This window comes from Macaca nemestrina, chromosome 16 (genome assembly GCF_043159975.1).
Source record: "Macaca nemestrina isolate mMacNem1 chromosome 16, mMacNem.hap1, whole genome shotgun sequence".
NCBI classification, from domain to species: Eukaryota; Metazoa; Chordata; class Mammalia; order Primates; family Cercopithecidae; genus Macaca; species Macaca nemestrina.
In genome coordinates, this window is record NC_092140.1 from 79,195,385 (window position 1) to 79,209,636 (window position 14,252).

The 14,252-nt window shown below is 38.3% G+C and overlaps 1 pseudogene; it reads left to right on the forward strand.

Moving 5' to 3' along the window:
• The first annotated feature begins 512 nt into the window (after positions 1-512).
• On the forward strand, positions 513-6,764 carry LOC112428188 (uncharacterized; annotated as a pseudogene).
• The last annotated feature ends 7,488 nt before the right edge of the window (positions 6,765-14,252 follow it).

Here is a 14,252-nt window from a genome sequence, read left to right on the forward strand (position 1 = left end):
GATCTTGATCACTTCCTTTGAGAAGTTAATACCTGACAAAAGAGAAAAAGATATAAGCGTATCATTATTTTATACTTTGATAAGCATAACATTTTATAGCTTATTTTTCCCCTGTGTTTCAACAAAGTGAAAACATCTTTAAGTGGGACCCTGATCCATCCCTCCTCACTGGGTGGGGCCTCCCTGAGGGAATTTCAGCAACTGCAGCCAACGTTATATGGAAAGATCTGATCTCTCCCTGGGACGGAGCCCCTGGGGGAGGTGCAGCTGACATCTCTGTGGTTCAGTCAACTCAGCCTTTCCAGCCTCCTGGCTCTGGAGAGTCCAGACAGTCTGGACAAGGAAGGATTCCCCTCAACACAGCACACCTGCTCTACCAAAAGCAGCCAGCCTGCTTCTTCAAGCAGGATTCTGATCCTGTGCCCCCTGACTGGGTGAGACTTCCTGACAGGGGTCTTCAGACACCTCCTACAGGAGCATCCAGGCTGACAACAGGTCACTAGCCCCCTGGGATGGAACTCCCAGAGGAAGGAGCAGGCTGTCATCCTTGCTATTTCACAGCCTTCACTGGTAATACCTCCAGGTAAGGGAAAAACCGAGGCAACTAGGGTCTGGAGCAGTCCCCAGGAAACTGCAGCAGCCCTATGAACGAGTGGCCTGACTATGAAAAGAAAAACACATTGAAAGCAACAACATCAACATCAACATAAAAGACACCACAGAAACCCCATTTAAAGGTCAGTAGCCTCGAAAATGGAAAGTAGATAAGCCCACAAAGATGAGAAAGAATAAATGCAACAAGGCTGAAACGTCAAAAAGCCAGAGTGCCTCTTCTCCTCTAAATGACCACAACAGCTCTCCGGGAAGGGCATAGAGCTGGGCAAAGGCTAAGATGACTGAATTGACAAAAGTAGGCTTCAGAGAGTGGCATAATAGAACAATACAGGAGCTGATAACCAGAATACCCAGTTTAGGGAGAAACATAACTGACCTGATGGAGCTGAAAAACACAATATGAGAAATTTACAATGTAATCACAGGTATCAATAGCAGAATAGACCAAGTGGAGGAAAGAATTTCAGAACTTGAAGACTGTTTTTAGGAAATACAATAGGCAGACAAGAATAGAGAAAAAAGAATAAAAAGGAATGAACAATACCTCTGAGAAATGTGGGACTATGTAAAAAGACTGAACCTACAACTGATTGGGGTACCTGAAAGAGACTGGGAGAATGGAACCAAATTGGAAAACATACTTCAGGATATCTTCCAGGAGAACTTCCCCAACCTAGCAAGATAGGCCAACATTCAAATTTAAGAAACCCAGAGAACCCCAGTAAGATACCCCATGAGAAGATCAACCCCAAGACATATAATATCATCAGATTCTTCAAGGTTGAAATGAAAGAAAAAATATTAAAGGAAGCCAGAGAGAAAGGCCAAGCCACCTCCAAAGGGAAACCCATCAGACTAATAGCAGACCTCTCAGCAGAAACCCTAGAAGCCAGAAGAGATTGGGGACTAATATTCAATATTCCTAAGTAAAATAATTTCCAACTTAGAATTTCATATCCAGCCAAACAAAGCTTCATAAGTGAAGGAGAAATAAGATCCTTGTCAGACAAGCAAATGCTGAGGGAATCCACCACCACTAGGCCTGCTTTGAAAGAGCTCCTGAGGGAAGCACTAAATATGGAAAGGAAAAACCATTACCAGCCACTGCAAAAACACACTGAAATACACAGACCAGTGAGACTATAAAGTAACCACATAAACAAGTCTGCAAAATAACCAGCTAGCATCATGATGACAGGATCAAATTCACACATAACAATATTAACCTTAAATGTAAATAGGCCAAACGCCCCAAATAAAAGACACAGAATGACAAGCTGGATAAAGAGTCAAGACCCATCAATATGCTATTGTCAAGAGACCCATCTCCCATGCAAAGACACACATAGGCTCAAATTAAAGGAATGGAGGAAAATTTGCCAAGCAAACGGAAAACAGAAAAAAGCAGGCATTGCAATCATAGTTTCTGACAAAACAGACTAAACCAACAAAGATAAAAAAAGACAAAGAAGGGCATTACATAATGGTAAAGGGTTCAATTCAATAAGAACAGCCAACTATCCTAAATATAATATGCACCCAATACAGGAGCACCCAGATTCATAAAGCAAGTTCTTAGAGACCTACAAAGAGACTTCGACTCACACACAATTATAGTGGGAGACTTTATCACCCCACTGATATTATTAGGCGGAGCATCAAGACAGAAAATTAACAAAGATATTCAGGACCTGAACTCAGCTCTGGATCAAACAGACCTGATAGGTATCTACCGAACTTTCCACCCCAAAACGACAGAATATACATTCTTCTCATTGCCACATGGCACCTCCTCTAAAATTGATCACATAATCAGAAGTAAAACACTCCTCAGCAAATGCAAAAGAACTGAAATAATGACAAATAGTCCCTCAGACCACAGCACAATCAAATTAGAACTCAAGAATAAGAAATTCACTCAAAACCACACAACTACATGGAAATTGAACAACCTGTTCCTGAATGACTCCTAAGTAAATAATGAAATTAAGGCAGAAATCAAGAAATTTTTTGAAACTAATGAGAACAAAAAGACAATGTACCAGAATCTCTGGGATGCAACTAAAGCCGTGGTAAGAGGGAAATTAATAACGCTAAATGCTCACATCAAAAAGCTAGAAAGATCTCAAATTAACAACCTAATAACACAACTAAAAGTACTAGAGAACCAAGAGTAAACAAACCCCAAAGCAAGCAGAAGACAAGAAATAAACCAAGATCAGAGTGGAACTGAAGGAGATAGAGACACAAAACACCTGAAATAACCCAGATCAGAGTGGAACTGAAGGAGATAGAGACACAAAAACCCTTCAAAAAAAAAAAATCAACAAATCCAGGAGCTATTTTTTGGAAAAAATTAATAAGATAGATAGACTGCTAGCTAGACTAATAAAGAAGAAAATAGAGAAGAATCAAATAGACACAATCAGAAATGGTAAGGGGGATATTACCACTGACCCCACAGAAATACAAATAACCATCAGAGAATACTACACACACCTCTATGCACATAAAGTAGAAAATCTAGAAGAAATGAAAACATTCCTGGATGCATACGCCCTTCTAAGGCTGAACCAGGAAGAAATTGAATCCCTGAATAGACCAATAACGAGTACTGAAATTGAGGCAATAATAAATAGCCTACCAACAACAACAATAAAAGCCCAGAACCAGAAAGATTTATAGCTGACTTCTACGAGAGGTACAAAGAAGAGCTGGTACCATTTCTGCTGAAACTATTCTAAAAAATTGAAAAGGAAGGACTCCTCCCTAACTCATTTTATGAGGCCAGCATCATCCTTAAAAAAACCTAGCAGAAATACAACAACAACAAAAAGAAAACTTCAGGCCAATATCCCTGATGAACATTGATCAAAAATCCTTAATAAAATATTGGCAAATTGAATCCAGCAGCACATCAAAAAGCTTATCCACCATTATCAAGTTGGAGTCATCCCCAGGATGCAAGGTTGGTTCAACATATGCAAGTCAATAAATGTAATTCATCACATAAACAGAACTAAAGACAAAAGCCACTTGATGATCTCCATAGACGCAAAAAGGCCTTTGATAAAATTCAACACCCCTTCATGCTAAACATCTCAATAAACTAGGTTCTGCAGTAACATACCTCAAAATAATGAGAGCCATTATATGACAAACCCACAGCCAATATTATAGGGAATGGGTAAAAACTGGAAGCATTTCCCTTGAAAACCAGCACAAGACAAGGATGTCCTCTCAGCACTCCTATTCAACATAATGTTGGAAGTTCTGTCCAAAGCAATCAGGCAAGAGAAAGAAATAAAGGGTATTCAGATAGGGAGACAGGATGTTAAATTATCTTTGTTTCCAGATGCCATGATCCCATATCTACAAAGTCCAATTGTTTCAGCCCCAAAGCCTCTTAAGCTGATAAGCAACTTCAGCAAAGTCTCAGGATACAAAATCAATGTGCAAAAATTGCTAGCATTCATATAAACCAACAACAGGCAAGTAGAGAGCCAAATCATGAATGAACTCCCATTCATAATTGCTACAAAAAGAATAAAATACCTAGGAATACAGCTAACAAGAGGAATGAAGGACCTCTTCAAGGATAACTACAAACCACTGCTCAAGGAAGTAAGAGAGGACACAAACAAATGGAAAAAACATTCCATGATCATTGATAGGAAGAATCAATATAATGAAAATGGCCATACTGCCCAAAGTAATTTATAGATCCAGTGCGATTCCCATTAAACTACCATTGACATTCTTCACAGAATTAGCAGAAACTATTTTAAAACCCATGTGAAACCAAAAAGATCCCAAAGAGTCAAGACAATCCTAAGCAAAAAGAACAAAACTGGAGGCATCACGCTACTCAACATCAAACTATACTACAAGGCTAGAGTAACCAAAATAGCATGATACTGGTACAAAAACAGACACATAGACCAATGGAACAGAATAGAGAACTCAAAGATAAGACCACACACTTAAAATTCTCTGATCTTTAACAAACCTGACAAAAACAAGCACTGGGGAAAGGATTTCCTATTTGATAAATGATGCTGGGAGAACTGGCTAGCCATATGCAGAAAATTGAAACTGGACCCTTTCCTTACAACTTATACAAAAATTAACCCAAGAAGGATTAAAGATTTAAATGTAAACCCCAAACTATAAAATCCCTAGCAGAAAACCTAGGCAATACCATTCAGGGCATAGGCATGGGTAAAGATTTCATGACAAAAGCACCAAAAGCAACTTCAAACAAAAGCAAAAATTGATAAATGGATCTAATTAAACTAAAGAACTTCTGCACAGCAAAAGAAACCATAATCAGACTGAACCTACAGATGGGAGAACATTTTTGTGATCTATTTATCTGATGGAGGCCTAATATCCAGAGTCTACAAGGAACTTAAACAAATTTACAAGAAAAAAAAATTAAAAAATGGGCAAAAGACATGAACAGACATGTCTCAAAAGAAGACATTTATGCAGCCAACAAAGATGTTAAAAAAAAGCAAATGCAAATCAAAATCACAATGAAATACCATCTCATGCCTGTCAGAATGGTGATTATTAAAAAGTCCAGAAACAACAGATGCTGGTGAGGATGCAGAGAAAAAGGAATGATTTTACACTGTTGGTGGGAGTGTAAATTGGTTCAACCATTGTGGAAGACAGTGTGGCAATTCCTCAAAGATCTAGAGGCAGAAATACAATTTGTCCCAGCAATTCCATTACTGAGTATATACCCAAAGGAATATAAATCATTCTGTTATGAAGATACATGCACACGTGTGTTCACTGCAGTACTATTCACAATAGCAAAGACATGGAATCAACCCACATGCCCATCAATGATAGACTGGATAAAGAAAATGTACATATACACCATAGAATCCTATGCAGCCATAACAAGGAATGAGATCATTTGCAGGGACATGAATGGAGCTGGAAGTTGTTATCCTTAGCAAACTAACACATGAACAGAAAACCAAACACTGCACGGTCTCACTTTTGTAAGTGGGAGCTGAAAGATGAGAACACATGGACACATGACGGAGGACAACACACACTGGGGTCTGTTTGGGGTGGGGTTGGAGGAGTGAGAGCATCAGGAAGAATAGCTAAGGAATGCTGGGCTTAATACCTAGGTGATGGGTTGATCTGTGCAGCAAACCACCATGATACACGTTTACCTATGTGAAAAACCTGCACATCCTGCACATGTACCCCGGAACTTAAAAGTTGAAGGAAAAAAAAAAAAGAATCATTTATGGCACTTGCTTAAAATGCATGTGCCTGGGCCATACTGAGAATTTTATTTCAAGTCTGGTTATGCATATTTAAAACTCCTCTGTTAAGTCTGATGAACACATATCCACAATTAAGAACTATGACTTAATGTCATATAAGACTATATTTGTCCTTGATTTATTTTCGTATCAATGTGAAGATGTAATGAGACAGAGTTCTGTTAAAACCAAGAATTCTTCAGAAATGAATGTGTGTGAGCAGTGACAAAACATCAGAATAGTGAGAAATGGTAAGACCATGCAACTCTTTCACATTGCAGCATGTCGCCAACTAGAATATAAGGTGCCATCCATGACAACCCATCATGACAGCCCAGTGTCCTCCAGGCTATGCTGTTTGTTGGAAAAAATCAAGAACCTGGGCTATAACCCAAGAGTTTCTGACATACCATTCAGGCTGTGGAAGACCCAGAAACTTCCGGGCCATGTGAACCACAGCCACAGCCTCATCAGCAAGCACCAAAAGCACTCGGGAGGCAGGAGTAATGCTGGTGGCAAGCGTCACCACAGGATCAACTTTGACAAACCTCACCTAGGTTCCTCTGGGAAAGTTGGTATGAGGATTACCACTTAAAGAGGAACCAGAGCTCCTGCTCAAATGCCAACCCCAATAAATTGTGGACTTTGGTCAGTGTACAGACACAGGTGAATGCTGCCAAAGACACAACTGGAGGTGCCCCCACCATTGATGTGGTGTGATCAGGCTACTACAAAGTTCTGGGAAAGGGAAATCTACCAAAGCAACCTGTCATCATGAAGGCCAAATTCTTCAGCAGAAGAGCTGAGGAGAGGATTAAGGGTATTGGAGGTGGGGCTTGAGTCCTGGTGGTATGAAACCACATGGAGGGAGATTTGTTAAATGCTAACAACTGCTACAGAAAAAAAAATATATATGAAGTTAAATCCAGGTACTGTGATTGTTCACCTGATTTTTGGTCCTTGTGATGGTGCTTTCCTGTGTACAGATAGTTGTTAAAATTTGGTGTTCCAGCAGTGGGGAGATGAATGGTGTGGCTTCTATTCCTCCATCTTGTTCCACCCTCTGTGGTTTGGTTTTTAAAAATTAGTTTTGGAAAGTTCTTGACCATTATGTCTAAAAAGATTGGTTCAACATATGCAAGTCAATAAATGTGCTCCAATTTACACGTATGTTAGAAAACTTGGTATTAGCCCATGTGCCTCTCACATTGTATTTTTCCCCCAACATTCTTCTCTCTCCATTCTCCAGTATGAATAATTTAATTGACAGTATTCAAATTCATGCGTCTTTTGCGCTGATGTTCAATCTGCTATTAAGCCTTTCCAATTTATTCTTAATTTCAGATACTCTGTTTTTCAATCTTAGGATATACTTGAATCAGTTTTTAGGAATTTCATTTATCTTTTGACGTTCTCCACATTTTTGTTCATTTTGTTCATCTTTTACTCCCATTTATTTAACCTACTTATAGATTAATTTAGTCTATAAGAGTCAATTTAAAATCATTTTATTCTAATTGCAATAACTTTTTAATCTGTTGGTCTCCTTTCATTGACTATTTTTTGACTTTCTGATTAACAGTCATATGTTACTTTTTTCACATCTCATACTTTTTAATGGTATGCTGGATACTGCATTTAATAAACTTTTAAATTTTAGAATAGATTTAGATTTGCAGAAAAATTATGAAATTGTATGGAGAGTTTCCACATACCCCTGTGAGAAAACATTTAAATGGTCCATTTTCAGCCATGGTAAATCTTAAGTACTGGCAGCCAGCCTGCGGATGTGACAAACTGCACGGCTCATGCACGTAGAAAGTCACAATAAGTGGACAGAATGTAGAGGGAGGTTAGCCAATAAAAGGGAAGAAAGTTTCATTATTGGGAAATCAAAACTTAAGTGGGGAAAGGGACTGGGGTATAATCTTATAAGGGGGATAATGAAACTTAAGTGACATCCAGGAAGATTGTAACCCGATAGTACTAGACCAATGAGGAACTGGGGGAGGGACTTGCATGCTGGGAGATAAGTTAACTGCCGTAACTGCCTCAGATGTGCCTGCCTACCACACACCTGATCTTGTAAGACCACCATTAAGTCTTGCTTCCACTGTTCTTCGTGTCTCTGAGTCCAGAGACACAGTTTGAATGGGTAAATGTGTTTCTCATACCCCGCATCCAGTTTCTCCTTTATAAATACCTTACATTAGTATGGTATGTTTGTTATAATTAATGAGCCAACATTAATATATTATAGGCATACCACAGAGATATTACAAGTTTGGTTTCAGATTACCACAATAAAGTGAATATCACAATAAAGTGAGTTAATATTTTTTTGGTTCCCAGTGAATATAAAAGTTATGCTTTCACTATACTGTATAGTCTATTAAGTGTGCAATAGCATTATGTCTAAAAAACAATGTACATACCTTGGTTAAAAAATACTTCATGAGTATAAAATGCCGACACAGAGATTTGAAGTGAGTACATGCTGTTGGAAAAATGGTACCAATAAATTTGCTTGATGTAGGGTTGCCACAGACCTTCATTTCATAAAAACTTTAATGTCTGCAAACTGCGATAAAGCAAAGCGCAATAAAAAGAAATATGCCTGTATGATTAACTAAAATCCATACTTCATTCAGATATCTTTAGTTTTTACCTAATGTTCTTTTGTTCTAGCATCCCACCCAGGATATCACATTACATTAAATGCTGCATCTTCTTGTGCTTTGTTTGGTGGACAGTTTCTGACTTTCCTTGTCATTAATGACGTTGAAAACCTTGAGTATTGATTACACGTTTTGTACAATATTCCTTAATTGGACATTGTCTGTTTTCTTTGTGATTAGGCCAGGGTATGAATTTTTTGGGAGGAAGACCACAGAGATGAAGTGCCATTTTCTTCACATTATATCAAGCGTACATACTACCAACAGGACTTATCACTGCTGATGTTAATTTAGCTAAAGTAGTGGACTTCAGGTTGAATTACTGTAAAATTACTCTTTGTTCACCCTTTCCATGCTCTACTGTTTTTAAAGAAAACCCCTAAGCATAGCCCACACTTAAAGAAGGAGGAATTAAGCTAAGTACTCCTCCTTGGAGAGAATGTATCCCTTGCGTCTCTTTCAGCCATAATCCACTGTTATTATAGAGGAGTCCTGTTGGTACAGCAGTAAGGTGTGAAGGACAAGTATTCTTTAATCTTAAGATTAATTCTCAGTCTCAGTGGGACTATGTCTCTCATACGTGACTTTCAGAAGTTCGTTTTCTCCTAGTGCTACAGCTTTTTATTTCCCTCCTCCTTTCCCTGGCCATGATATTTCCAATCTATTCCTTGAGCCTCTTATCCCTATTGACTTTCTTCCCTCTCTTCTCTCCCCAGTGACAGGAAGGTGAGGCAGGAAGGCTAGAGGGGTCTGAGGTGGGAGTGACCCCTTTCCCCAGCTAAGAAAGACTCACAAAGTCTTTTCTTCTAGAAAGTAGGTTTTTGTTATGACGAAGGATCTGGGTGTATTCACAATTGGTACTCTTCCCTTCCGCATGTTAAAGCAATGAACGGATCTTCTAAAGCACACAGAGATTTGGCAAACCCTAAGGAGATTTTTCACTTTATGCTAGTTCAAACCCAGTCTCTAGCAATTTATCAAAATGATCATTTAAATGTTTCTAACATTGTGTCACTCCAGTGACTTCTGCTTCAGGTGCAACTCTCTGCATGTCCCTGTTTCTCTTCATTTTGGAATAATAGGTTTCCCTACAACCTTGGTCCTTTGACAAAGCCTAGAAAAGTCATTGATTTTCAGTTTATTGAAGTTTTTCTTATTGAAAAGATGAGAGTGACAACTTTCAAGCTCTTTTTAAAGCCGATACAGAAACCCTGAACATTATGTTTCAAAGAACTGTAGAGACTGGAATGAACATGATTTTTGCCTGCTTTTTCTTTCAAGTATTTGTAAAACTTTAAGTCCAAAGGACTGCCTATATGGAATGATTGTAGAAATTTTGTTGTCTTTCTTTAAAAAAATTTAACAAAAACAAATCTGTCTTTTCCATGAACTAATACTTTAATTTTCACCATAAGGGAATCCTTTATAAACTTACATCTTTGTTAAAATAAAGACAATAATAATTTGCTTGGTGATGACAACAAGATGGTAGAATAAGAGGTCCCAGGCTTCACTATTGCTCACAGAGAGTTAAACTAGCAGCTATCCACAGATAAGAACACCTTGGTGAACACCTTCCAAATAGCAAAAGGGCCCAAGTCACCTGTGTGGTCCATGGAATGAAAAGGAGCTGCATGGACAGGGTAAGAGAAAGGATCTCACTTTGACTGTGTTGCCCTCCCACTCCCCAAGTTGGCACAATGCCACACAGGGAGGAATCTCCAGGGACCACAGTTTCTACGGAAGGAAAGAGAACTGGAGGTGGACATCCAGCTCTCCTAACATTCCGAGATGCTTCCCAGGAAGTCCACTCCCATCTCACCTCAAAGACAACACAGTGGAAAATAGCACAGCACAGCTAGACCACCAGGGGTCAGGAAGAAATAAAGCAAGGAGGCAGAGCCCACAGCAGTGAGCATGTGGATCTTGGTGGTAGCTCTATGTACCTGTCAGTGGTGGCATCAAATCAGAGGTACTACCTAACAGTATAGCCCACCCACAAAGCCATGCTGGTCACTACCAGAAACAGTGGGATGTTTTATCTGGCTTGAATTCCTAGATAGCCAGCCTCTAGGACCAGTCTCAGACCTCACCCAGGACAATATCTTTGATGAATGTAGATGCAGAAATCCTCAATGAAATCCTAGCAAACAAAATTCAACAACACATTAAAAGAATCATTCACCATAATCAAGTGGAATTTCTCCCTGGGAAGCAAAGATAGTTCAACATATGCATATGAATAAATGTTATACATCACATTAGCAAGAATGAAGGACAAAAACCATGTGATCATCTCATGTCATCTCACTAGATGCAGAAAATTATTTCACAAAAGAAAACATCCATCCATGATGAAAACACTCAACAAATCAGGTATAGAAGAAATGTACCTCAACACAATAAAAGCTATATATGACAAGCCCATGCCTAACATTATACATAGTGAAAAATTGAAACCCTTTGCTCTAAGATCCAGAACAAGAAAAATGTGCCCACTCTTACCACCTGTATTCAACATGGTACTGAAAGTTTTTGCCAGAGCATTTAGGCAAGAGGAAGAAATAAATGGGATCCAAATAGGAAAGGAAGAAGTTAAGTTGCTGCTGTTTGCTGATGATATGATGTTGTATATAGGAAATTCTAATGATTTCATAAAAAAACTGTTAGAACTAATAAATGAGAAAAGTAAAGTTGCAGGATACAAAATCAATACACAAAAATTAGTAGTGTTTCTATACACTAAGAACAAACATTTCAAAAAAGAAAGAACAATTGCATTTAAAGTAGCTATAATGAATAAAATTAACTAAGGAAGAATAAATTTAAGGAGGTGAATGATCTGTACACTGAAAACCTGTAAAACATTAATGAAAGAAACTGGGGAAGACACAAATAAATGGAAAGATATCCTGTGTTCATGAATGAAAAGAATATTGTTAAATTGTCCATACTACCCAAAGCAGTCTACAGATTCAATACAATTCCTGTCCAAATTCCAATGTAAATTTTCATTTTATGGTTGATCCATAACTTGGCTATTCATTTATAAAATGAAAATTTAATAAAATAAAATAAAAAATTTCTAGAATGTATATTGAATCCCCCAAAACTTCAAATAGCCAAAGCAATCATGAGCACAAAGAACAAAGCTAGAGGCGTCACATTACTTGATTTCAAACTATATTACAAAACAATAGTAATTAAAACAGAATAACACTGACATAAAAGTAGACTCCTGGAACAGAACAGAGAGCCCAGAAATGAACCCAGGCATGTACAGTCAATTGATTTTTGACAAAGGTGCCAAGTATATGTATTGGGAAAATAACTCTTCAATAAATGGTTTTGAAAAAAACCTGTATATCCATATGCAGAGGAATGAAATTAGACCCTTATCTCACTCCATGTACAAAAATCAACTCAAAATAATTTAAAAACTTAAATGTAAGACCTGAAACTGTAACATTATAGAATAGATCTCACAAAGCTCCATGACTTTGGTCTGGGCAATGATTTTTTTGGATATGACTTTAAAAGCACAGGCAAGAAAAGCAAACATAAGCAATAGGACTGCAACAAATTAAAAAGCTTCTGTATAGCAAAGGAAACAGTCAATGCAGTGAAGAGACAATTTACTGAATGGGAGAAAATGTTTGTGAATCGTATACATATTTGTGAATCATGCATCTGATAAGGCATTAATATCCAAATACATAAGCAACTTTATAGAAATAAAACAATCTGATTAAAAATGGACAATGTGACTTGGCATATAAAAAGGGGAAAACGGGCAAGGGGCTTTAGCAGATATTTCTCAAAATAAGACATACAAATGGCCAACAGATATTTCCAAAAATGCTCCATATAACTAATTATTAGGGAAAAGCAAATCAAAACCACAATAAGATATTACCTCACACCTGTCATAATGGCTAAGAACCCTTTTACGCTGTTGTTGGGAATGTAACTTAGTATGCAATTATGAAAAATTGTATGGCTGTTCCTCAAAAAAACATGAAATAGAATTCCCATATGATCCAGCAATCTGGGTATTTACTCAAAAAATTGAAATTAGTATGTCAAAGAGATGTCTACACTCCTATGTTTGTTGCAGTACTATTCACAATAGCCAAGTTATGGATCAACCTAAGTGTCATTCAAGAGACGAATGGATAAAGAAAATGTGGTGCGTTTTGTGTGTGTGTGTGTGTCTATTTGCCTTTCTGTGTCTGGCTTATTTAACTTAGCGTGTTTTCCAATTTCATCCATGTTGTCACAAATGACAAAACTTATTTTTTTAAGGCTTAATAGTATTCCGTGTGTGTGAGTGTACAGTGTGTGTGTGGTGTGTGTGTGTGTATATACACATACATGTGTGTATGTGTTTGTGTATTTTTTAAGGCTTAATAGTATTCCATGTGTGTGAGTGTACAGTGTGTGTGTGGTGTGTGTGTGTGTATCCACATACATGTGTGTATATACATGTACATATATGTGTATACACACACCACACACACAGTATATGCACACATATATACACATATACATATGTATATACACACACACACACTGTACACTCACACATATAATGGAATACTATTAAGCCTTAAATAAGTTTTGTCATTTGTGACAACATGGATGAAATTGGAAAACATGTTAAGTTAAATAAGCCAGACACAGAAAGGCAAATACTACATGTTCTGCTTTTTTTCTTTTTGTTTTTTTTTTTTTTGAGACAGAGTCTTGCTCTGTCACCCAGGCTGGAGTGCAGTGGCGCTATCTTGACTCACTGCAAGCTCCACCTCCTGGGTTCACATCATTCTCCTGCCTCAGTCTCCCGAGTAGCTGGGACTACAGGCGCCCCTGCCACCATGCCTGGCTAATTTTTGCATTTTTAGTAGAGACAGAGTTTCACCGTGTTAGCCAGGATGGTCTCGATCTCCTGACCTCGTGATCTGCCCACCCTGGCCCCCCAAAGTGCTGGGATTACAGGCGTGAGCCACCGTGCCCGGCCTGCATGTTCTTACTTATATGTGGAATCTAGAACAAAGGAACTCAAACAGGGTACAATGGTAATGTGTTTGAGAATGCCTAAAATTGAGTAATTTATAAGAAATGAAATTTATTTCTTATAGTTCTGGAGGTTGGAAAGTCCTAGGTTGAGGGACTGTCTCTGGTGAGAGACTTTTTGCTGGTGTGGACTCTCTGAAAGGTACTAAAGCAGTGCAGGGAATTACAGGTGAGGGGGCTGAGTGTGCTAATGTGTGCTCAGGTCTGTCTTCTTCTTCTTATAAAGCCGCCAGTCCCTCCTTCCCATGATAACTCATTTATCCATTAACTCATTAATCCTTGAAAAGATTAACCCATTAATGGGGGCAGAGCCTTCACGATCCAATCACCTGTTAAAGGACCTACCTCTCAATACTGCCGCATTGGGGATTAAGTTTCAACATGAGCTTTGTGGAGGACATTGAAACCATCGCAGGTGGTGACTACAGGCCGGGAGTTGGAGGAAATGAGGAGATGATGGTCAAAGGGTACAAATCTTCAATTATACAGAAGGAATAAGTATTTTATTTCTTTGAAATATATTAGTCAGCATGGTGAATATGTTACTGATACACCAGGGGTTCAGTCTAGGTCCTGCTGCTCACTGTACAGA